Here is a 23,148-nt window from a genome sequence, read left to right on the forward strand (position 1 = left end):
GCGAGGTGGAGGGAGCCTCCGAGCTGGCCCAGAGGAGTGCAGCCCAGGCAGGCCAGCTGCAGCCAGCGGAAGCTTGTGCAGAGTGGCTTCTCCCTGCTTGTGGAGGCTTGGCTAAGGACTGAGGACCCTGTATCGCCTTTGCTCTCACATCTCTGTGGTGGGCGTGCCTCACTCTACCCTGCAGATGAAACGGCAGGTCTCAGAGGTGACTGCTTGCCCAAACACACAAGAAGTGGCGAGCCAGGGATTGTAGCCCAGGTCTGTCTGGCCTGGAGCCCACGCTCTCTGCCCCGCTGTGCATCCACAGTGACCAAGGAGGCTGACTCAACCTGGGAAGAACCTGGGTAGGCAGTGTGGAGACACTGAGGTGCTAGTTGGTCATGGTATGGTCTTTGAAGTCAGATGGGAGTTTGAATTCCTGGCTCTGCCACTTCTTAGCTGTGTGAGTGTGAAAAGTGAGTTAGCCTCACTGACTCCTGATTCCCCCTCTATTTTTCTTTCTTTCTTTTTTTTTTTTTTTTTAGGGCTATATCCATGGCACATGGAGGTTCCCAAGCTAGGGGTTGAATTGGAGCCACAGCTGTTGGCCTCCGCCACAGCTGCAGTCACGCTAGATCCTTAACCCACTGATGGAGGCCAGGGGACCAACCCGCCACTGCATGGTTCTTAGTCACTTCTGCTGCACCACAGTGGGAACTCCTGGTTCTCCCCCTAAAATAGGGCACGAGAGACTGCCTGTCTGTGAGCATCCAACAAACACTGGCTGCCGGGGTTATGGAGGGCTTGCTGAGCAGGTTGGGATCCTTAGGAGCGTAGACGTGGGGGGCCAGCCTCCCAGACATGGGGGAGATCTTGGGCTTCACTTGATTGTCTTGGGGTGTGTCCCCGGGAGCCGTTTATTGGAAATGCAGCCACTGAAGCTCGGGAGGATGATGCGGGACCCAGGCTGGGAACAGCAGCTCCAGAGTGGTCCAGTCCCCCTCTTCCTGGTGAACTCCAACCGGAGTGGCCCGCAGGGTGTGAGGATGAAATGCTGACACCCATAACACTCGGAGCCTCGTCGCTCCCACGCGGGGAGTCCCCGGCTTCTAACTGCGCCTCATTCATTGGTTGATTCGGGCAGGGTTTGGGGGTCAGAGGTCACAGTGATGAACAAAACAGAGTCCTCAACCTTCACGAAGGTCACATTCTAGTGGGGAGGATGGATCCAGTAACCACATAAGCAAATCAATTTGAATGAACTGTTGGGGCGTGCAGAACAATAAAGCAGCCTAAGGGGACAGAGGTCTTTTGGGGTGACCAGGAAGATGACAGATGAGCAAAGCCCCTAGTCTAGTGAGGGGGGACAAGGAAGAAAATGTTAGGGGCGTGTGTTCCAGGCGGAGGTCTCGAGGTGGGGCTGGACCCGGTTGGGTGGGAAGGCCTGCAGGTGTTGGGGGAGGGGCGGATGGGAAATGAGGCCAAAGTGGAAGCTACCAGATGTTTTAAACAGGCATTATTGGCAGATCTCCCGGCAGGTTTAGGTGTCCTTCCCCCATCTGTGCTGGGTGTGTGCACAGCCATTGTAGTGGTCACCCACGGGGCTAGGAACCCCCCGCCCCAGGAGCCCTTGAGCTCAGGGACCCTGTCGATTTGGCTCCTCCCCGGCACCTGGCATGCAGTCCGTGCGTCACAGACGTACAGGTGAATTTGACGGCTGATGGGCGCTGTGTCTGGGGGCGGTGGGGCTCTCACACCCCAGACACCATGGTAAGAATGTCAAGCATTTCATCATCCCGTTCTCTCATCACAGGAGCCCCACCCCTGGGTGTTGTCCCCATTCTCTAGATAAGGAAATAGCCTCCGAGGCTTCTCCAAGTCTCAAGGATACACACCTAGGAGCCTGCTGAGCTGAGGTTGGAAGGCAGGACCTTCGGGGCGGTGGTGCTTTGATGGCAGAGCTGGAAGAAGCTGTGGTTTCTGCCCTTCCCAGGGCTGGTGTGTGCACGTCCCAGGGTCTCGGGGTTGCTTGCCCTTCTGGGTCCCGACAGGGCCACTTGGCTTCCCTGCCAGCCTATGGCATCCCGTGGGGCTGTCCCTCAGCCCTTCATAATCCACAAATGGAGAAGTGGCACTTAGAGCGAATTTATGCAGGTGGCAGCAGTGTAAGGCGTGAGAATAAAGCTTTGGAGCTGCTGCACATAAACGGGAGTGTAAAGGAAAAGCTTTTTATTTGGTTTCCGAGCCAGACTTTGAGAAGCCAGTGGGCTGTGCGGTCTGGAAGGAGGCGTTCCGGGCGGTGGGTCGGAACGGGGGCCGTTTGCAAGGCAGGAGGAGCGTGGCGCTTGTGCAGCTGGAACAGCCAAGAGCCTGGGGTGTCAATACACAGGACACAGAAGAAAGCCTTTACCCAAAAGGTGGAAGGCGGGGAGAAGGGGAAAGGCAGCGCCTCTCCGGCGTGTTTGAGGAGGAGCACCCTTGAGGTAACCCATGTTTGGCAGCTTTTATAACTTCCTCCCCGTAATGGGCTGGGCAAGCCCAGAACAGGCTGAGGTTTTATTTTCATGTAATGACGCCGAGTGGACCAGGGGCAGCTCTCCAGCAGCGGCTCGCCTGGCGCCCTGCCCGTGGAGGGAGGCAGGAGCCCCTGGGTCCAGGGCAGTGAGACTGCCCCCCCTGCCTGCTGCTGGGGAAGTGGGGCAGGATGCCCGGCCGCCTCTGGATGCTGGCTTGGCTTAGTGTGGTCCTTTCACGTAAGGGCCCCTAGGGCCGGTGCCAGGGAGGGAGGTGGCGGCAGAGTGGGCAGGCAGGTGAGCGCTGGTCGATGCTGAGGTTGGTGGGGGGGACCTGCAATGCAGCGGTAGTCCGGGGAACCTCCAAATGATCTTCTTTGCGCTTCTGGTCGCCGCTTTTGCCAAGGTGCTTTCCACAAACTGCACCGATACTCTCTTCTCTTTGGTAACGGGTACATGGGTGTGTGCGAGGTAATTTGGATGGGAGGTTACGGGTGTGGTTAAAAATGGTCTCCATGGAGTTCCCATCGTGGCGCAGTAGTTGACAAATCTGACTAGGAATCATGAGGTTGCGAGTTCGATCCCTGGCCTTGCTCAGTGGGTGAAGGATCCGCCGTTGCCGTGAGCTGTGGTGTAGGTCGCAGACGCCGCTCGGATCCTGTGTTGCTGTAGCTCCGGCGTAGGCTGGTGGCTACAGCTCCAGTTCGACTCCTAGCCTGGGAACCTCCATATGCTACAGGAGCGGCCCTAGAAAAGGCAAAAACAGAAAAAGGTCTCCATGACGCTTTTGACCTGCAGCAATTTTGAGAGCCACAGGCTCGGGGAGCGCCCAACTAGCTACTTGGAGACACTAACCCAACTGCAACTTCCCTTAGATGAGGGTAGGATTTACTGTTTGACGTTTTTGTGACAGACTCTTTCTCCCTGTTTGCTCCCATGTGTTATACGGGAACAATATGTATTTGAAGGTTTTTTTTCCAAGTATTTTTTATCATAAGAGCTTGAGGTTTGTGTTTAACCCATGGTAATTGGGGGAAAATGAGAGTTCAGCAAAAAGAAGATCAGAGTCATTTGAGTCCTGTCATTCAGTCCTATGTAAAAAATAAACAGCAAGGTCCTACTGGATAGCACAGGGGGCTATATTCAGGGTTTTATAACAGACTGAAAGGTAATCTGCAAAGAATGTGTATAAAACTGAATCGGTGTGCTACACACCTGAAGCCAGCTGTGCTTACTTCAAAAAACGAACTCTGTCATTCAGGATGATAGCTGCTGCTGTTTTTGGGTGTTTATATCTTCTTCCAGACTGCTTTTTTTTTTTCTTTTTTCTTTTTTTAGGGCCGCACTTGAGGCACATGGGGGTTCCTGGACCAGGCGTCGAATCATAGCTACAGCTGCCGGCCACAGCCCCGCAGAATCCGAGCCACATCTGTGACCTACACCACAGTTCACAGCAATGCCAGATCCTTAACCCACTGAGTGAGGCCGGGGATCGAACCCACAACCTCGTGGTTCTTAGTCGGATTCATTTCTGCTGCGCCACAGCAGGAACTCTCAGACTCTTTCTTAGTGAGTATAAATGAATGTGAAATACAGTCTAATCAGTGGTGGCTCACATTTGGGTGTTACTCTTTGCCAGCATTTTACATGTATGCACTCAGGTAATCACTCAAAATCCAATGATGGGTTTTATTATGAAACCTTTCATACAGATGAGAAAGCTGAGGCCGCGGCTGGTAAAGACCTTGCTTGAGAGCATAGAGATGCGGAGCCAAGCTGAGGCTGGAACCCAGGCGATCTGTGTCCATAGCCCGTGCGTTTAGCTCCTCGCCACACTGTCTTTCCAGAGAGTGGGGCGGAACTCTTCGTAGTGATTTATAAGCTGCTTTTTTTCGCTTACTATTTTTATGAACCCTTGGTGATGTCGCTAAGCTTACATCTATAGCGTTATTCACCTTGGCTGTGTTGTGATCTGTCCATCCTTCAACTGGAATTCTGATCTCCTCTGTGGCCATTTTGAGGAATAATAATAACTATTAAAAATGAACATTGAGGCTCTGAGCCTGGTGCTGTGCTAAGAGCGGAGTGCCTGTTACCTCATTTGATCCTCTTAGGGACGAAGGCTTTGTGTAGAAAAACAAGCTAGGGAGGATCGGGGTAAATTTTCCGGGTATTGCCGTGACATAACACATCAACTGGAGATTTTTGACCTCACTTTCACATAAGGTTACAGATGTAGTAATACCTGAGGGTTTGTTAATTTTTAAAACAACTTGTTGTTTTGAAAGAGTTTGACTCAGAGGAAGCTGTGAAAATGGTACAGAAAATTGCTGTGTACCTTTCACCTTGGTTCCCCTAATGACACCTCCGGTAACCATTGCAGGCTGTCAAAACCAGGAAAGTGACATTCCTGTGAGCTCGGGTTCTGTTATTAAGGATAAAATTTTCTTAAAATATAAGCACTTAAAATGCATCCCACCTGATAAACCTAGTTCCGTAGATCTGTGTTAAGTAGAGTCTTGGAGTGGAGAGGGCTTGGGCCCCACTGCTGCCTCAAAGAGGTGAACACTGTTTGAGCTCCATCAGCAGGTAAGGGTTGGAGGTCAGAGAGGTTAAGTCACTTGCACGAGGTCACACAGCTGTCGAGCTGGGATTTCAAGCGCTCCGATTCTCAAATCTGCACAGAGGCCCCCACCCTCCCCAGCATCACTTTAGGCTTGTTACTTTGTGTGGTGAGGCTGTGAGTATAAGTAGGTGTGTGTCAACACACACACAGGAACACACAGCAGACGTGGCCCTACACTCCAGAGCTGGAGCCGGAGAGGACGTGGAGGGCATTTCTTCCTGCTCCTTGTGGAGTAGGGAGCATCTGCGTGCCCCGTGTTGCCCCATCCCCTGGGTCTCCACGGGCTCAGCTTCCTCCTGGAGGCGCCTGGACCGTCATGGGCCGAGCCTCCTGGCTTTGCCTGCTCTGCCCTGGCTTCTCCCATCTGCCCACCCCGTGCCTCTCAGCCAGTGGCTGGGACTCCAGGGAAGAGAAAAAGGCACGTGTGTAGGGAAGATTCCAGAAATACCATTTTGCTACAGTCCTGTCAAGTAGGAAGAGATCGCCCCCCGCCCCAGTCGGGCGCTCTCTGTCACTGCCTTCTCTCCCACTCTCCTGCAGAGCTTGAGCGGCCAGCTCCCCCCACTTATGTCATCCCCAGGACAGACACCACACACCCCCATGCACCTTCCCAACCACAGCCATGCTGGGAACTGAAGACGTGTATTTCTGGAAGACGTCAGGGTCCCGACGAGTTGACCCCTAGATTTGGTGCGTGGAGCTGTCGGAGGGCAGAGCAGGATTGTCCCAGATCCCCCCAGCCCCACCCCCTCTTCAGACGTCCTGGATGTGGCTGCCGCTCTTAGGGGACCTTCAGTCTTGGGTGTCTGTAGGTGGGAAAGAGCGTCTGGTGGCCTGCAGGGACCTCCCGAGCATTTGGGACCAAGGCCTTGCTTGCTGAAGCTTCTGGCCATTCTTGGTGGGGAAAGGATCTGGAGCTGGGGGCCACACCTGGGGGGGCCGGGGGTGGAGAAGATTCCTTTGTAGGGCTCCGTCTGAGCCAGCTGAGCACCGGGCTGTGAGTTAGGCACTGGTTGCTAAAGAGCATCCCCCCTCTAAACGAGTCCTCGGCCGGGTCCCGTTCCCGGCATCCTCTCGGGCCCTCGGAGGTGGGACTGCCTCTCCAGCTGGGAGGATGGAGAGCCAGGAATTCTCTTGCCTTCCCCTTGGACCTGCCCTTGATTAACTTCGCAATGCTCCATCCACACCCTGACCTCTGGTATGCGGGGTGGACAGCTGCTCTCCCCAAACAGAGGTGCTACTGGAAGAACATTCCAGGCCAATAGGTAACAGGTGCCTACCAGAGAGAGTCTTTGTGGCAGGGGCACCTAAATGAGGGTAAGAGCGGTTGAGTTGCCCTGGTGTGGAATGGAGATGGCCTATGGTGGTTTCTCTTCAGGTCAAAGACATCTTTTGCCTTTTACTAAAGATATCCATGGAGCCAGCATTCTGAGTTTAATCAGGTTTTTGAGGCCCTTCCTTGGCAGGGCTAGTTAAAAAAAAAAAAAAGAAGAAAAGAAAAAAAAAAAGGTAGATTGTAGCATTTTAATATTGATCCATTCTTCCAACCTTAGACCATGTGATACATAATACAAATAGGAATAAGACTGGGTCTCTGCCCTCACGGATGATCCACGGGCCGGCAGCATCAGCAGCTCCAGGTAACCTGCAAGAGATGCAGAATCCCAGGTCCCATCCCAGCCTGACTGTATTAGAGTCGGCATTGGCACAAGCTTGTTTTGTCCTAAGACACCCCCCCCGTGTCACATGCCCATGGAAATCCACATATTCTGCCCCCACCTTCTTCCTTCACCTGTGAAAAACACTTGTCAGTTGAATTTTTGTCCACTAATGATGTATTTGAGTTGGCACGTGGAAAATCTCTTTGTCGTCCTTGTTGGAATAGGAGAGAATTCACTAGGAAATCACGAGAATACAGCGTGACGATTGCACTGAGGCTGTTGGCAGCTGTAGGAGGGACCAGCCCTTTCTGCGGGGAGTTCCTTGTAGCATTGTGCCCCCTCCCCCGGAAGCATCACGGAGTCTTAACGCCCCTAGTATCTCCGAAGGTGGCTTCTCTGGAAGTAGAGCCGTTGCACACCTAACCCGTGAAGGGGAGGTCATACTGGGCAACCATGTGACCGGTGTCCTTAGAAGAAGAGGAGATGGACAGGCAGGAGGACCAGTTGGGTGACGATGAGGGCAGAGACTGGAGGTATGTGGCTGCCCGCCAGGGAGCAGCCAGGATTGATGGTGAACCCTGGAAACTGGGGGAGAGGCGTGGCGAGCTTCCTTCCTGAGATCCTTCAGGGAGCGCGGGGCTCTGCCGGCACGTTGACTCCGACCTGAAAGCTCCGGACCTGTAAGAATCCATCCATTGCTACACGCCCCCTGGTTGCTGGGACTCGGTTATGGCAACCCTAGGTGACAGACACAGGGTAGGGGCAGTGGGAGACTTGACAGAGAAAGGCAACTGAATGGTGTTGCTGGGCAAAGCCAAGGGCGAGTCCCCTCTATAGCAGCAAGGGGTGGGGGTGGGGAGCAGGGCTGGAGTCAGGGGTGGGTGCTTGGATTTTCAACAGACCGGGGACAGGGTTGGCTGTTTGGAGGGGATCTGGGGCCGAGACCAGCCTTGCTGCTCTTAGGAAAGTGGCGAGGTTGTGTAGGGCCACCTCAGTGTAACCGAAGCAGTTCCTTTAGACACTAAGATAGAAAAAAAACGGAAAACGAGCCCAAATCCTCGTCTAGGACAGGTGGGGAGTAGCTGGCAGGGAGCTGTTCCCTTCTTCTGATAAATGTCAGTGGCTTGCCCTGTGCCTGGTGCTGCGCTAGCAGCTGGGTCGTAGCAGGAGCTTGGACACAGTTCCTGCCTGGAGGAGCTTAAGCTGGGCGAGGAGGGCAGATGATAAGCAGGAAAGAAACATGCAAACAAGATAACTGTGGGTGGTGATAAAATTCTTTGAAGGGAACAACCCAGGTGATAGGAGAGGGTGATGCATGTAGGGCAGTTAGGGAGTCGAGGATTTAAATGAGATAACTCCTGCCAGCCCCTGATACTCCTGGCTAAGGCTGTTATCCATAAGTCAAGGGTCAACCGCTTATCTCCTACCTCTCTCTGGGTTTTTAATTTGCAGCAGGAGAGGATGGATTTCTGCCCTGGACCAAACTTCACTTTCTTGGGTATGCCTGGGGCAGCCTGACGTTTGTCTTTCGGCGGCAATGCTTCCTGACGTATGGTCCCAGAGTCCACCTGTGCTAAAGTCTGCTAAGAGCAAGCATCTAGTGAGGGTTTCAGAGCCTTCCAGGGTCTCTTCCTCTTAGGGTGGTCTCTGATCTTGGCCCAGCTCTGCGCCGTTGGGGGAAGGCTTTCTCTGTTGTGACGCCACCAGATCCCCACTCCCGCTTCTGAGTTGGATGCACAGCTCATCTCACTTTTTTTTTAGGGCCCCCACCTGTGGCATGTGAGGTTTCCAGGCTAGGAGTCGAACTGGAGCTGCAGCTCCCGGCCTACACCACAGCCACAGCAATGCAGGCCAAGCTGTGTCTGCAGCCTACACCATAGCTCACGGATCCTTGACCCACTGAGCGAGGCCAGGGGTCAAACCTGCGTCCTCATGGATGCTAGTTGGGTCCCTTACTGCTGTGCCACAACGGGAACGCCTCACCTCACCTTCCTGATGGCTCTGCCTCATTACAAGAGAGCCCATAAGTGCCCCCTTGCGTGGCCTCTGGCTTGGGTGGTGCTTGCTCTGGGTCGGGCCCTGTGCCCCGTGCAGGGAGGCAGCCTGTGCCTGCAGGGGCGCCAGCCCTGTCCCTGGAGTGCAGGCCTGTAGACACTGCTCACACCGCCGCACACTTCAAAGAAAAATCCCCTGAGACCCGTGCTGGGAAGGGTCAGAGTCTCCAGTGGGGGATCTGGCCTGGTTGGGAAGGCTTCCCCGGGGAGCCGAGGTCAAGAGCATAGCATGCGCCAAGGTGAGGAGGTGAGAGAGAAGCTGGCGAGGGAAGGGCTGGACGCTTCCTGGGAGCCGTGAGAGCCCTGCCCGCTTGTCCGTGCTCGCCAGAAGCCCTGCTGCTACCATTCTAGCCTCTGTCGTCCCATCCAGTGGTCACGTCTCCAGCCTCATCTGACTTGGTGTGTGAGCAGCATTGGGCACGACTGATCACTCCCTTCTCTTGGAAAGAGCTTTTCCGCATGGCTCAGGACACCACCCTCTCCCACTGATCTTCCTGCTGCCCAGCAATTCCTTCCCAGGCCGCCTTGATCCTCCTCTTCCTCAGGCCTCACCCGGTGATTGAGGGGTCTCAGGGTCTTGTCTTTGGATCTCGTCCACCTGCTCTTCCTCTCTGGGTGACCTTCCGCTCTCGCTTTAAACACTCTGAGTGGACCAGCTCCAGCTTCCTACTCACTCGACACCCCCACTCGCATGTCCAGTGGGCATCTGAATATCAACAAGGCCCCCGTCAGGTCGGTCTGCTTCTCCCCCAGAGTTCTGTTCTTGTCGTGGTCTTCCCCGACTCTGGCAAGTAATTATTCCACCGTGTATTCCAGCCACAGACCTTGGCATCAACCTTGACCCCTCTCCCCTGGTCCACTCACACCCCGACCCTGTCTGCTCTGCCATCAGAGTCCGTCTGGAGTCCGCTCACCTCTTAGCATCTCCATCGACACCTTTGGTCTGGGCCGCCACGGCCTCTGGCCTCAGATACTGTGATGAGTTCCGAACTGCGCTTCTGCTCCTAACCCCGCCGTTCCTCAGCCTGGCCGCCCGAAGGCTTCTAAAGTATAATCAGGTCACCGTCGTGTCACTCTGCTCCAAATCCTTCCGTGGCTGCCCACGTCACCCAGAATAAAAGCCAAAGTCTTGTAAAATGACAGTGGCCTTCAAAGCCCTGCCGGAACTGGCCATCGCTGACTCCCTGACTCCCTGACTGCTCTGTTGTCCAATCCCCTTGCTCCCTGGGCCCAGCTGCCCTGCCCTCTTCTTTGAGTTCTTAGAAGGTGTTAGGCTTGTTCCCACCTCCCAGGGTTTTTGCAGTTTCCTCTGCCTGGGGTACTTCCCCCCAGGCAGGATAAGCCTTGCTTCCACACCTTGATCAGACCTTCCTGAAGGCGGCTCCACCCCATGGGAGTTCCAGTTCCTTTCTCCTGGGTCATTCCTTAGCCCCTCCCCTGCCTTGTTTTCCAGCCTTGCTCTTATCACCATATGAAGTCCATATTTTGCTGGTTGAGTGTGTCTGTCCTGGTTAAAATGTAAGCCCTCTGGGGGCAAGGATTTTTTTTTCTTCCTCACTGCTACATCTGGCATTTAGAACAGTGTCTGGTACTCAGGAGATGTTACAACCTAGTCAAGTGAATGAATAAATCCGTATAACTAAATCATTGGTAGTGTCACTTTCAATCTTTAAATCTGCGAACTTGATAGACCTCTGTCTGTTGAGTTTGGTCTTTTTTTCTCCCGGCAGTGGTTTGTGGTTGGCTGTGTACAGGCCAGGTGTGTCTTTTGTGACATGTGGCCTGTGGAGTATCTTAAGGTTTTCAAAATGGTGGTGTAGGAGTTGCTGCTGGGGCGCAATGGGGTGGGCAGCGTTTCGGCAGCAGCAGGACGCAGGTTCGATCCCCAGCCCAGTGTAGTGGGTTAAAGGATCTGGTGATGCTGCAGCAGCTGAGGCGTAGCCCGCATGTGTGGCTTGGCGCTGATCCCTGGCCCCAGGAACTCCGTATGCTGCGGGGTGCCCCAAAATCAAAAAGATGAAAATGCTGTTGTAAAAGGCATGACTTTGAATTTAACATTCCAGTTGTTGATGGCTGGTATATAGTAATTCCGTGGATTGCTGGATAGTAACTGTTTTGTCTTTTGGTCTTGCAACGTTGCTAAATGTACTTACTACTATTAGTGCTTCTTTTCATAGATTCCTTAGGATTTTTTACACAGACAGTCACGTCGCTTGCAAATTCAGATAGTTTTTCTTCTTTTCCAATTTTCATGCTTCCCCCCTGCCGGCATATTTATTGCCTTGGCTAAGATTCTGGTACATGTTGAATAGAAGTGATGAGTGGTCATTTTGTTCTTAGTGCTGGGCAGGGGCAGGTTTCCTTGCTCTCTCCCCACCTGTATCTTCTTCTCTTCATCAGTTGCACAGTCCCCTCTCCTCTGTCTCTGAGGACCCTCCCTCCAGAATCGGGTCTCATGTTAGCAGGTTTGGAACCTGCTCTTCGTGGTGATGGTGACAGTGATGCAGGAACGATGCCCGGCTCTCCTCCTGAGCAGACTGGAAGGCTGCGTGCATCTTTCACGTTCTTAGTTCTCTAACGGGGAACGATGCTCAGGACAGGCAGGGGCCCTGGGCACCCTGATTTTTAATAATGTCACTTGGTGGTTTTGGCTGCTCCTCAGGGGCAGGACCCTGGATGAACTGGGTCTCTGGGTGTGTGTTTCAGAGTTTGGGCATCCCTCTGCAAGGCGCCTCTCCTGCGATGCTAGTCTTTCCCAAGCTTCCTCGTTGACTCTTTCCTGTAGGCCCCTATTCAAGTGTGTAGAGGGTGTATCCTTTTCTGTGCATTCTTGGAAAATGTGTAGAGGTATGTGCAAGTTCCTAAAACTTTGAACTAGATAATAAAATATCACAATTACCTAAGGGGTGCTCTTAGAGATGACAGTCTTCTTAGGTCAGTGTTCTTAATCTCTTTGCTGTGGCTAATGGATGATAACATAACCAGCTACACATGCAAGATAAAAATTAATGCCGTAATTGAATTGAAAAGGAGAAATGAAAGGAAATTAGTTTCTAATAGGTAATTTGATGTCTAAATGCGCAGACACAAATGTGCTTGAAGACATGATGAAATGGCGGCTTTTAAGGAAAAACTCTGGATTTAGGAGAAGTCAGGAAAGATTGAACTCTTTGCTTAAAGGTTTGGTATTTTGCTAAATAGATGGCTATGTAATTATCAGCAGTTGGCCTACATGAATGTCTGTGTCATGGGGTCTGTTTTCTGTGTATTCTAAGATCTCCAGCATCTCTGCCTGCCAGTTCCTGGTTGAACCTTTCCCCTAGTCACTGTGACAAAAATGCCCCCACAGGGCTCCACATGCACCTCACTCCCTGACCTCTGCCAGAGAAGATTCATAAACCTAAGTCTAAAACCTAAACTGTAATATTTCTGGTAGAAAACATAGAAAAATCTTTGTGGTCTTGGCCTAGGCAAAAATTTCTCAGCTATGACACTAAAAGCATGGTCCATCAAACAAAAATGGATAAATTGGACTTCCTCGAAATGAAAACTTTCCCTCTTCAGAAGATGTTGCAAGAACGAACAATAAGCCATAGACTGGGAGACAATACTTTCAAAGCATATTTATTTCTCCTTTTTTAAAAAATTTAAAAAATTTTTTGCTTTTTAGGGCCACACCTGTGGTATATGGAAATTCCCAGGCTAGGGGTCAAATTGGCGCTGTGGCTGCCAGCCTATACTGCAGCTACAGCAACATAGGGTCCAAGCCACATCTGCAACCTGCACCATAGCTCACGGCAATGCTGGATCCTTAACCCAGTGAGCAAGGCCAGGGATGGAACCCGCATCCTCAGGAGTCCTAGGTGGGTTCGTTAACCCTTGAGCCATGAAGGGAACTCCACAAAGCATATTTCTGATAAAGGGTTTGAGTCTAGAATTTATAAAGAACTCTTAAAACGGAATCATAAGAAGAGAACACAAATACCTGTGAGGAGAAGCTCCTGCTGTGGCATAGTGGGTTAAGAATCCATCTGCAGCAGTTCAGGTTGCAGCAGAGGCCTGAGTTCAATCCTCAGCCTGGCTCAGTGGGTTAAAAGATCATAGCTGCAGCTCCGATTCGGTCCCTAGCCAGGGAACTTCTATATGCTGTGGGTGTGGCCATTTAAAAATGAAAGAGGAAATGTTGCAAAAAGACGCTTTATCAGAGAAGATACATGGATAGCAAGTACACACACGAAGAGATGTTTAGCATCATTAGTCGTTAGGGAAGTACAAATGAAAGCCACAGTGAGATAGCACGAGGGCCTATGAGAATGGCTAAAATTGGAAAACTGACCATTCCAAGTGTTGACAAGGATGTGGGTACCGAACCTCTGCTGCACGGCTCCTGAGAATGTAAAATAGTAGGGCCACTTTGGGAAACAGTTTGGCTATCTCTTAAAACACGAAGCACACATCTCCTCTGTGATCTAGTCTTGCCACCCAAGAGAAAACCAGGTAAGCAAGCTGACATGTCCATGAATGTTCGTGGCAGCTCTGTTGATAACAGTCAAAACCCAGAAGCACACATATGTCCATTTAGAGATGAATGGATAACTAAATTGTGGTGTATCCACAATGTCTTTGGAAGAGTATCTATTTCCTCTGGGATGTCCTCAAGTCCAAATGACTACAATTCATAGGCAAGGCCCTTCAACATCAATGTCAGCTTCTCTTGGCCTCATTCTCTGCTGGCGTTTTCCTTCCAGAAGCTCTTTATATTGAATGCCCTAAGCACTCTGGGTGCTTTTATAAGATCTTATTAAATAAGATGGGCTTTCTTAAGCTAGCAGACTCTACGGACAGCCCTGTTGAGCTGTTTTTTCCTCAGGCGCCTCCATCTCCTCCTAGAGTTAGATGCTCCTTCGCTTGAACCTAGCAGAGCTCTTAAAACCCGATCCAGAGTTCACAGATGACTGTGTCTGCCCACTGAATCCTTAGTTCCTCAAGGGCAGAAAGTGAGAATCAGTCTTGTGTTTCACACTTTGGGCTTAGCGTAGAGCTCGGTAGACCACACGTACTTTAGCGAATAAATGCACGGTTGAGGGAAAGAAGCAATTGGTGTTCAATTCTGTGTTCTGCTGTTGAAAAGCTAGTCATGGCAACAGCTGGGGAATGGTTTTATATGGCAGTTGAGTCTTTTATTCAACTCAAGATGGGCTCCATTTCAGCAACAATACCGAATGCTGTAGCCCCAAGCAGCTGGTGAGACACGGGGGCTCGTCCTGTCCGCCAAAGGTTCTTGGGACGGACACGACTGTTACAACCCCCAACATAGTAATAACCCGAATGTTCTTCAACTAACGGATTAAATCTCAGTTCACTAAATCTCATGCAATGCCATCGTGTGGCTTTAAGAAGACTCTGAGAAAGTTCTGTACAAACGGATCTGGAGATGAGTACATAAATACAGTCTTGTGTAAAATGTTTCAAAAATAGAGAATTATGATCCTGACTTTAACAAACCTATAGGTGCATTTAGCTCTGTATGTACTCTGTGGTAGCATACTCGTGGAAGAATCTTGAAAGATAGTCAGGGAGTTGGGACATAATGGAGAAAGTTCTTTTTTTTTTTTTTTTCCTTCCTTTTAGGAAAAAAAACACACTGGATATGCTTCGGTATTATTTGAATGTGTTATGAGCATGTTTTGCTTTGGAAATTAAAAAACCCACCCAGATTTAAAATACTCATCTGACTCAGTAAGACTTAACTATTGTTAAGAACTTATTTCCGACGCCTCCAAAAGTTAATTCTTGGATTAATGTTAACATGTAAGATTTATGCAGCATCTTCCTTAAAGGCAAGCCACTTTGACCTTGTAATCTGATTTTCATCCTCAGATATTTTTGGGGGACGATGGAATGGGGGGCAAAGGCCGGAAAGGGTAGATGCTGTGGTTGAGGGTCAACTGCGGCTTTGTTCCCCTCTTCCTGGGGAAGCTCTGTACCTTCTGTTGAAAGTCAGATGATCTTATTTCTTCAGGTCGGAAAGCACACAGGCTGTGCGGTCACATAGCTGTTTTTGACTTCTGACTTTACCACGTACTAGCTGCGTGACCTTGACCAAGGTGCTTAAAGGCTGAGAGTTCAGTTTCCTCATCTGTAACATTAAAATCCTGGTAGTATCTGTGTCCAGGGTTTGTTGTGGGGCTTGGATGTGAGGGTCTGAGATGAGTGTGGTGCTTAAAAAAATGTCAGCTTTGGTGGTTACTGTTGTGAAAGAAAACCTGGCACCTGAAAGAAATGAGACCAGATTAAAGGAAATGGAGAAAGTGACCATTTTTAACATGGGTTGAAGAAATAACTTCCTGTTATCCTCTTCCCTACCCCCTCCTCCTTTTTATTCATTTCTTTATTAATTTTTGCCTTTTAGGGCTGCACCTGCGGCAAATGGAAGTTCCCAGGCCAGGGGTCAAGTTGGAGCTACCGCTGCTGGTCTACACCACAGCCCCAGCAACATGGGATCCGATCTGCATCTGCAACCTATACCACAGCTCAAGGCAACACCAGACCCCTGGCCCACTGAGCAAGGCCAGGGACCGAATCCGCATCCTCATAGAGATGAGTTTCTGCTGCGTCACCACAGGAATGCCTGTTTATTTTTTTAGCTAAGCCTTTTTCTGGGAAGGGCTAGCTGATGCATCACTGTTAGCTCCATAGGAATTGTAGGAAGGACTTGAGAAAACATTTTCCACTGTGAGGAAGCGTGACAGAATTGCATGGACAGGTGAAAAACATTTACAGGTAAGGGGCTTGAAAAATGGCTTTGCCGTGGTGCAGTGACCTGGGAAACCAGGCCCTCTCATCTGTGCCTGGTAGCCCCCAGTGCTTGTGTAAAAATAGGGTGGTAGGACAGGTGTACTAGCCCTGGTCTAAAAGCTCCATGAATCGCCAAGCAGGGCCAAGCTTTCCCGTTGGCTCCGGGTGCTCAGTACATCTCTGTGCAGGAAGATACTGTCTGAAAAAGCAACCTGAACCATTCTCTCTGCCTGGCAGAGGGATCGCCAGCCCCGCTGTCACCCCTGGGGAGTGAGGGGACAAAAAAGGAGAGAGGACCGATGACCATTAACATTCGATACCCAGAACCCTCTGTGGGTCTAGCTGCATGATGTCCTTGAGTCTCTGGGTGTGGCTGACAGGTGGACTCGGAGAGCTCCTTCTCACCAGACTCTAAGTCTCACAACTGAGGTGACATGTGTGGCCTGTGAATGCATTAGGGGCTAACGTGTCAGAACTAAGGTCTCAAAGTGTTGGCTTATGGGAGTTCTCTTCATAGCTCAGTGGTTAACCCGACCAGGATCCATGAGGATTTGGGTTCCATCGCTGGCCTCGCTCAGTGGGTTAAGGATCCAGCATTACCACGAGCTGTGGTGTAGGTTGCAGATGCAGCTTGGATCCTGAGTTGCCACGGCTGTGGCGTAGGCCAGCAGCTATACTCTGATTAGACCCTTAGCCTGGGAACCTCCATATGCTGCAGGTGTGGCCCTAAAAAGCAGAAGAAAAAAAAAAGTGTTGGCTTATACAAAACCGTCTTAAAAGAAGTATTTGGTTCTATTTGGTGTTTGTAAGAGTAATATTGGTATCAGCTTAGGTAGGGTTTGCTGTGTGCCAGGCCCTCTTCTAGTCACATGTATGTTACATATTTATACAGACAAAAGTGTTTTACAAAATCTACGTATTTACATTTCAAATTATATATTAAAATTGATGTATATCTTTTATTCCTCACGTGAGCCTTATGACATAGGCACTCATGTGTTTTTCGGGGGAGGCAAGTGAGACGTGAAGTGATTCAGTGAGGTGTCCAGGATAAATGGCACACCTGAGACTCTCAAACCCAGCTGATCTGTTGCTGGAGCCAGTGCTGCTAACGATTGTGTTGTTTCTAGATTTGTTCGAGCCAATTTTATTTATTTATTTTTTTTGGCTTTTTAGGACCGTACCTGAGGCATATGGACGTTCCCAGGCTAGGGGTTGAATCACCTGTCGGAGCAGAGCCACAGCAGTACCGGATCCGAGCCATACCTGCCACCCGCACCACTGCTCACAGCAATGCTGGATCCTTAACCCACTGGGTGAGGCCAGGGATCAAACCCACGTCCTCATGGATACTAGTCAGGTTTGTAATCTGCTGGGCCACAGTGGAAACTCCTGAGCCAATATTTTTTTTTAAAGAATTATTTATTTTGAGCCAAATTATTTTAATCGGGAGATTTCATACCACAATCTGGAGCCAGCTTCTCTTGACAGGTCAGAAGAATTGGGGACCCTGGGCTGTCCCCCTTGGGGGAGCAACTGGCTGGTGCCCAGTCAGCCCCCCCCGCCACCCCTCCTGCTGCCTCTTGTTCCTGGCTCCGAGTCCCTGCTCACTTGACCCGGTTCCCGTACCTATTTGTACCTGCAGACATTTCTGTTTTCAACCTCTGGGTTAAGCTTGAAAAGTATTTGGTTCCTTTTTTTTTTTTTTTTTTTTTTTTGTCTTTTTGCTATTTCTTTGGGCCGCTCCCACGGCATATGGAGGTTCCCAGGCTAGGGGTTGAATTGGAGCTGTAGCCACTGGCCTACGCCAGAGCCACAGCAACGCGGGATCCGAGCCTCGTCTGCAACCTACACCACAGCTCACGGCAACGCCGGATCATTAACCCACTGAGCAAGGGCAGGGATTGAACCCGCAACCTCATGGTTCCTAGTCGGATTCGTTAACCACTGCGCCACGACGGGAACTCCTTGAAAAGTATTTGTAGATATGACATGTGTCCCAGTGTCAGGCCCTTGTCCTCCAGGATGGCACGTATTTTCAGCCTCATTTTCCCTGTGAGGTCATCACGCAGAGTGACCCAGTGAGCTCTGCTCCACATCTGTGCTTGGTTCCTGTATCATTCCTTCTCACCTTGGGGTCTGGGGCTTCCTCTGACCCTGTTAGGGATTCTCTGCAAAAGCTGATAATTAGAGCAGAACGTGTGGGACTGAAGCAGCTGAGTGTGAAAAGGCTAACAGCCCAGGTGTGTTTTTGCCTGTGCACAGACTAGGCAGCTACAGAGCATGGTTGGCTCTCTACAACTATTGAGTGGAAAATAGACCAGAAAGTGTAACTCTTGGAGAGGAAAGAAATTTGACAATATTTCAAAAAGTGAGTCAGTATCTAGTATATACTTTTTTTTTTCTTTTGTCTTTTGAGGGCCACACCCAAGGCATGTAGAGGTTTCCAGGCTAGGGGTCCAATTGGAGCTCTTACTGCCAGCCTACACCACAACCACAGTAATGCCAGATCTGAGCCGAGTATGCAACCTACACCACAGCTCACGGCAACGCCAGATCCTTAACCCACTGAGCGAGGCCAGGGATCGAACCCACAACCTCATGGTTCCTAGTTGGATTCGTTTCCACTGTGCCACGACAGGAATTCCAATGTATACATTTTTAAATGTTTTATTTACTGAGCTCCCCCTTCCCCCTCCTTATTACTAGAGGAAATAACCATGCTTTTTCTAGCCTGTAATCCAGGATGATTTGTCATTGTTGTTGTTAAGAAAATGCAGTGTGGCCCATTTTCTCAAGCAAGTTGGTTTTAAGATGCCCAGAATTCTCTGCAGGTGTCTGGAGAGTTGGAGCAAAAGCACTCGCTATCAAGAGCCACTGAGAAGGGAGGTTTGGGCTTGGTAATTGTCTCAGCAGGTGGTTGGGGGTCCTTGACCTTCAAGAAACTTTTGTGTTGCCAGCTGTACCAGGGGGCTCAGGGGCTTAGTCTTCCCTCATGGGAGCAGGTTTTCTTGTTACCTATTATAAGGCTGAAACCACCATGTGAGGGTTTTTTGCACAGCCCCGTCTGCTTCCCGGTCTCAATGTGCTGTGTTTGTTTTGTCCCCCCTCCGTGACCCTCATTCCACAGAAGTTGTGTATCTGGAAGAGTGACTTCCCTTTGGTCGTAGCCGCACGTGGGCTGGGTAATCTGTAAAATTCGGATCGTGTTCAGTCAATGCCATGGTCATTGACCGTGTAACTCAGGCAAGGCAGTGGGCTGGACTGCTACGTGGAAACACAGGCCACTAAGAGGTGGTCTGTGTCTTAAGGGACCCAGTTGGGGCATATAAAACAAAAGCCTACAGGAGTGTAATAGCTGTAGGAAATGAAAACGGGAATCAGAGGAGGAAGGGGGAATACGCAGCCGTGATGAATTTCCAAGTGCAGGCCAAGAAGGGAGGTGAGCTAGAGAAAGTCTGGGTTCTCTTTGATAAGATTCCTTCCTGGAGAAGCTGGGGAGCCCGGAGTGAGTGTGCACAGCACAATGAGAGGGACGCTTGGAAGGGGAACAAAGCTGCTTGTGTAAGTGCGATGGGGGATGCTAGCCTCTTCAGCCGAGTCCGGAAATTCATTCTGTAACAAAGAACTGTCATTCCAAGTCAATGACACCTTCTAAATCCTCTCAGACTGTGCCCAAAATTACAGAGAAGAAATGGCGGGTCGATTCCATTTGGCCAGAACTGGGTAGCTGTATACTTCGCTCACATACCTGGATCTAACGGAGATGAGACAGAGGCCAGGCGATAAAGCAAGTCAGTCCAGGATGGGGAGGAGGCTGATGCAGAACAGATAATGAAGGGACCGAGATTTGAAAGCATGGCGTCTAAGTCTTGCTGTGTAATGAACAGAGGAGAGTGGAGGGCTGAGATCTGAGACCCCAGTGCACCTGTGTCTGGAGCTCCCCTGCCAGCAGCTTGGCTTCAGCTCTGGGAAATGTGGGTGAGCTCCCTGGGAACCTGACTGCCTCGGGCCACCTTGACTGCTTGTTGAAAAGAGCCAAAGGCCAGTATTTCCTCTAAAGGTCATAGATAGGTGGCCTGGTGGTTAAGAACTTGAACTTCGGTATCAAGTTCTGGCTCCCCCATCTACTGGCTGTGTGGCCTTGAGCAAGGCACCTACCCTCTCTGAGCCTTGGATTCATCATTTGTGAAATGAAAGAAAAAAAAGCTGTCTTACAGGGTTATTATGAAAACTAAGTACGATAAGGGATTAAAAAAAAAAAAAAAACCTATGTAGCAGTGTTGATGGCCCATGCGAGAGATCCTTATTTTTAATAAAGGAGGTGATCACACATATAACTATTTTAACTTGCTTTTTCGTGGACCTGGGTCAGAGACTGAGCAGGAATGACTCCATTCTTTCCCTTAGTTTTCCATCTATAGCCTTGGAGAAGAGAAATTACTCAAGCAGTGGGTAACCCTAAGTTTGTTCTCTGTGTCTGTGAGTCTGTCTGTTTTGCTCATAAGTTCATTTGCATCATATTTTAGATTCTACATACAAGCGACATCATATGATATTTGTCTCTGCTTTCTGATTTACGTCACTTAATATAATCTCTAGTTGCATCCATCTCTCTGCAAGTGGCATCATTTCATACTTTTTAATGGCTGAGTAGTATTCCATTGTATATCTACACCACATCTTCTTCATCTATTCATCTGTCCATGGACATTTAGGTTCTGGCATGTCTTGGCTATAGTAAATAGCTCTGCCATGAACTCTGGGGTGTGTGAAGGCTTTGAAATTGGAGTTTTTTATCTTCTCTACATACATGCCCAGGAGTGGAATTGCTGGCTAGTGTGGTAACTCTATTTTTAGTTTTCTGGGCAATCTCTACACTGTTCTCCATAGTGGCTGTACCAGTTGACATTTCCAGCCACAGTGTAGGAGGGGAACGTGTGTCTTTCCCTGAGCTGACGCCTGCCTCCTTGTAACAGAGCCTCGCTCCTAGTTCGTTAGTACAGCAGGTGTGTGGGGAGGCACCACAACAGGTGATGCTTCATCCTGCTGAGGCTGTGACCTGGTTTGGTCTTTGATGGAGGAAGTCCATGGATCAGCTTCTCCAGTGAGGATGGGGGCTGGTGGAGAGCAGCAGTCCCTTGAAAATATTTGCAGGATTTTGTTTGCATATATGTTTTCCCGGGAAAGCCTCCTTAGCTCTCAGCACTTTTTTCAAGCATGTCTGTTTGCTTTAGAAGATTAAGGAGCATCGGCTTCCTTCTTCATGGAATTCTGTGTCTCTCCCAGATCTCCTCTTGGGAAGCCTAGACCCTCCACGTCTCTGTATTCCTTGTCTGTCTGTCTCTGTTGTAAATATTTCTTTTAAATATTTAGGTCTGGGACACCTGCCAAATTTTCTCAATTTGTCTGTGTTCCTCTAAGTTTGGGTCCTCAGATCCATGCACAAGCTAAACCCCAGGAGTCACCTGATAGCCCCAAGAGTGTGACATCTTTCCTTGATTTGACCTGAGACCTCTTTGATTGCTCCTAAGTTTTTCTCCTTTGGAAACCTTAGTGTACTTGGTTTGGAATGTTGATGTTGCAGATTTAAAAAAAAATAATTTGTTGATACATGTAACAACAAATTACATATGCTGGGGGTTCGGGCTGCCTTCAGGCCTCTTCATAGTCAACACGATCCTCAGTGCTTTGTGTTGTTCTTGGACCATGTATGCAGGACCTGATACTTATCCCTTTGAAGTGTCTTGTTAGGAGCAATGGTATCATCAGGTCTATGGGCTATCAGCCTTCCTGTCCAGCTTAGAGTCATCTTCAGATCTGATCAGCATGCCAACAAATTAATGACGTTGAGCCAAATAAGGTCCACACCAGTGTCGCAACTTGCCCCACCCACGGCACTTGTGCTGGGATTGGGTTGATAGACCCTTTGGGCATGAGTGATGTTTCTCAGAGTGTATTCTGAAGGACACGGGACTTGAGGATGGTCCTAGGAATAGAACCCTATAATCCAATACATGAGGATAGGGCTGTATGTCATAACCCTTTCTTGGAGACTCAGGATGCGTATGAGCGTATTAAAAAAAGCTAGTGACAGATTGTTAAGCATAGTTTTCCAAGGATATTTGACCATTACGTTGTCCTCCCTGCTTTCTCTGTAACACCCAATAAACAATCTGCAAACAAAGGTTCTAGAAAACAGTCTGCAAGAGAAAGGCTCTTATAGATGTTGAATCAGTTAGCATCATTTAGCGGTCTTAGCTTCTGGCCCAGTTTCTCTTGTTGTTAACCACAAGGGTAAGATGAGAGATGATATAAAATGCCTTGCTGAAAACCAGTTTATCTTGCCAGCCTGTCACCCATTCAAAAAGGAAAGTACTTACTTGAGGCTGCTCTCATCCTCTGTCTGCCACGTGAAGTTTGCGTGCCATAGGAGGAGGGGGTCTTTCTCAGGTTGTTCTGTTAAGACCAGGACCCAGACGCCCTTGGAGGATCTCAGAGAAACCCAAAGCCCGGAGATAGCCTGTCATCATTTGCAATAATAACAGTCATTAAAATATTAGAGTAATACTGAATGTTTACTTCATGTCAGCCACATCACTCAGTGCTTCACATGTAATAGCTCACTCAGCCTTGCAGGAACCGAGTTGGGCAATTCTGCTGTCCTTATTTTATGAATGAGGAGCTGAAAGCATCAAGAATTTGGAAAAGTTACTCAAGGGGAAATGGCTAATGAGCAAAGGAGCCGGGCGTCCAACTCAACACTGACCCGAGAGCCCACATGCTCATCAGTTCACTGTATTTTTTTTTTCTTTCATCATCATCAAGTGAAAGAAGTCAGTAGCCATCAAGCACTTATTAAATGTGGGCTTTGGGTGTGGCCTGGTATTGGGTGAAGCTGAAGACAGCAGCAAAATAACACAGTCCTTGCCTGAAGGGACTGACACTTCATTTGGGGGGGACCTTTTGTCGTTGAGTGAAGACAGTGCTTAGCAAGCAGATGGAAGGCAATGTGTGAGGAATGGACTCCCAGTGCCACCCAGGCGGCTCGCTCAGACCTCGACCGCTTCGTCTCCACAGCCAGCTCTCAGAGACACGCTTGCCCAGGGATGTCTCCCGCCCCTTCTGCTCTACACCTTCTCGCAGTTTCCCTTCTCAGTCCGCATCTGTCCCTCGCCTCTTAGCTTCTGCGTGTCCCCCGCGGAAACCACGAATCTCCCGGCCCCCTCCGTTCTCAGTCAGTGGCGGACCCGCAGGTGACATCCACGGTACTTGGAGGTGACCTTGTTTGAGTGAGACGCTGGCTTTTCAGTTACATACATCTCCAGTAGGCCGAACTGGCAGCTTGTCAGCAGGCTTATGTCACTGGGTCAAATCCCTCCTTGCCCGGCTTCCTTTAGTAAGCACCCCAGGATGCTCCTGGAGCCCAGAAGGCAGAGGAGGGCAGGTGAGGGAGCCAGAAAGAAAGGGGGGAGCAAAAGCAGAGACCTGTCCCTCCCTGCAAAAAAAAAAAAAAA

The 23,148-nt window shown here is 49.9% G+C and overlaps 1 protein-coding gene and 1 non-coding gene across 20 annotated transcripts in view; both read left to right on the forward strand.

Moving 5' to 3' along the window:
* Positions 1-23,148, forward strand: part of LOC146405800 (uncharacterized) — a 474,542-nt gene that overhangs the window by 70,144 nt on the left and 381,250 nt on the right. The gene's annotated exons all lie outside the window — the stretch shown is intronic.
* Positions 6,477-6,588, forward strand: LOC146405801 (U5 spliceosomal RNA). Its single transcript, XR_014839216.1, has one exon. It is a non-coding gene; the product is annotated as a U5 spliceosomal RNA (small nuclear RNA).

The sequence above is a fragment of the Sus scrofa genome, chromosome 2 (assembly GCF_054392235.1).
Source record: "Sus scrofa isolate SSC_HxYL_T2T_F1_AM1 chromosome 2, Sscrofa_HxYL_maternal_Yorkshire_Landrace_v2.0, whole genome shotgun sequence".
In the NCBI taxonomy this organism is placed as follows: domain Eukaryota; kingdom Metazoa; phylum Chordata; class Mammalia; order Artiodactyla; family Suidae; genus Sus; species Sus scrofa.